The following is a 2,516-nucleotide window of genomic DNA, read 5'->3' as shown; positions in this document are numbered from 1 at the left end:
GGGATTCAGAAATCTAAGTCCTGAAAGCCGCCTGCAGAGGGCAGCGTTCAGTCACTTTTGTCTCCTGGAAATGTGATTTTCTGAACCACCCTTTCAGCCTTTTTAACTTTGAAGGGAACAAACTCTGTATAAATCATCATGATGACGTCACAGAGTGACCTCATGGTGAATACTGATCATTTTACTACTGCAGTATTTTTGTCCATTTACAACTTATGAAGATTCTTTTTAAAACTTCTGCCGTTTCGCTCAGTGATTTAAATGAAGACTGTGTCTTCCACCTGCTGGCCAAAGTGTCCCACTGCAGTTCTTGATGGACAGTTTCAACATTTTCACAAAAAAACAACCACCTTCAGCTTCAAATAATGATTTTTTACACTTTAAAGTGTACAAAGATGTGAGCAGATGAATTTGGGAAAATGTGTTGTTTTTTTATAATCTGTTTAAGGGAGTCAGAGGTTTGAGGACTAATCAGTTGTCCTAATCAGGACTCATCACTAATTGTCAGGAGGATCCATTTTATTATTGCAGTTTGATTGGTCACATTCAGACATGCTGTCACAGAGGGGCGTGGCTTTCTTATCACATGACTTTCACTGTTGTCTATTTATCTATGAATCATTTCATTCTGTCTGCACCCTCTGCTGGTAGGAAGAGAGTATAGCATCTACCTGAGTCTGTCACCAGTCTGAAGGTCAAGGCAGGGGTCAAAGGTCACCGTTTGGAAGGACCAGGACAGAGGCAGCATTGATGTCAGCTCGGGTCAGACTGGATCCATCAGGGGGCAGCAGAGAGCTCAGACTGAAGTCCGACCAGCAGTTTGAGTGCAGAGAGTCAAACACTGAGACAAACTGACGAACTGAGGGACGGACGAGTCCAACGAGTACTGCACAGACACACAGAGACAGACAGTCAGAGTGATGAAGTCATTAGGGACTGGTCAGAGTGACCGTCTCAGTAAACGTACCTGTGTCAGAGGACAGGTGTCCTGCTCGTCCAACATCTCTGAGTAAATGTCTCTTTTTGCTCCTCCTTTTCCAACCACCAACTCCATCAGTTTCCATGACAACAGACAGACACAACTGCTCCGTCGGCACGCTGGGAATCAGACTGACCCGGAGAAACAGACTTAACTCCCACAATCCTGTGCGATTCTCGCGTTTACAGATTACAAACCGTAACGACCAGAAACTGTTTGGTTTTATTGTTGACAAACGTTAATCACAGACTCCTCCCTCCTCTTTATGGCGTTCATACGCACCTCTTCCTCAACGCGGCGGTCAGATGACATACCCACAGGTACTCAGCCACACCTACATTTCTCTGCACCAGTAACCGTGGCAACACTCCGTCTCCAGGGCAGCGGACGTCAGGCTCCAATCCCACAACCTGCTGAAGGTTGTGACCCTCAGGCTGGAACGCAGACAGGCACAAAGCACGAAGGGAAGGAAGTCAGGCACGGACGATACAGGAAGTGGACACTGTGGAGCTGGAGACGGGAAATAAAAAAAGAAAAACTTGTCCTCATTAACATGCTAATATGCATATAATATGGTGTGTTCACAGACAAACCGACATCAGCACGACACGGTCTGTTGCTCGCGGGACGTCTGTCTGTTGCTCACCTCCACACTGTCTCCAGGTCTCAGTTTCCTCCTCAAAGCCGGCTGATAGGCCAGACACAGGCCCACCTTTCCATCAATCACATATAGCCCCGCCCCCATCACTCACCAACTTCTGTCACAACACCCTATCACAGGAGGGGGGTGGAGTTTAAAACAAAGGCAACACCCACCTGCTTTGAACAGCCAGTAAGAGCAGAGAATTCTCTGTATTCTACCTGGTAACTGATGACTTTGGAGCATTTAGTCTTTACAGCGGATTGGATGGCGTCTCTTTTAGGCTCCGCCTCCTCTGCAGGCTCACCGTCATTGTCATGTGATGGCGGTGGCACCGGTGAATATGTGGTCGGTTTGCTCGTGCTCCTTGTGTGTGTGCTAGTTCAGAGCAGTTGCTGACACACAACACAGGTTTTCCTCTCCAGGGACTTAGGACACACACACGCAACGCTGTCACGCCCACTCTGATGCCGACGCCCACACAGCGACTCCACCACGCCTTCCCGTCCTGCAGAAAGAGAGTTTGTGACCACGACACAAACTAATTTAATGTAAAATGATGCAAAGAACATCATTTTCATTCACGCTTTAAACCCTTTATCCACTAGGGGGCAGAAGAACACTCCCTAGGCTCCAGTCCCCCCTTGGATAAGCATTTGAAGATATGTGTGTGTGTGTGTTCATATCCTCAAAAAGTAGCCAAATGATTTTCATTAAAGTTGAAGGTTAAGTGTTTTGTTTGCTTTGCTGCCTCCTGTGGTGAGGAACAGAAAGATTATGACAGAAAAGAGTTAAAATAACTCCGACCTTGACCAGTATTGGTAGAGAGCGTCTGCCGTCTGTCAGCGTGAAGAAGAAAAAAGTCGTTCCAGAGATTGTCAGCACGGGACAGACAGA

At 47.0% G+C, this 2,516-nt stretch overlaps 1 long non-coding RNA gene across 1 annotated transcript; it reads right to left on the bottom strand.

The window, feature by feature from the left end:
- Positions 1 to 1,425: 1,425 nt before the first annotated feature.
- LOC117504655 lies at positions 1,426 to 1,941 on the bottom strand. Its single transcript, XR_004558866.1, has 3 exons — positions 1,841 to 1,941; positions 1,626 to 1,750; positions 1,426 to 1,489 (listed from the first exon to the last, which is right to left on the bottom strand). It is a non-coding gene; the product is annotated as an uncharacterized LOC117504655 (long non-coding RNA).
- Between the last annotated feature and the right edge of the window lie 575 nt (positions 1,942 to 2,516).

Source organism: Thalassophryne amazonica, chromosome 23 (assembly GCF_902500255.1).
Source record: "Thalassophryne amazonica chromosome 23, fThaAma1.1, whole genome shotgun sequence".
In the NCBI taxonomy this organism is placed as follows: Eukaryota; Metazoa; Chordata; class Actinopteri; order Batrachoidiformes; family Batrachoididae; genus Thalassophryne; species Thalassophryne amazonica.
Note: the sequence above shows the minus strand (reverse complement) of the source record. Positions and strands in the feature narration are given on the sequence as shown.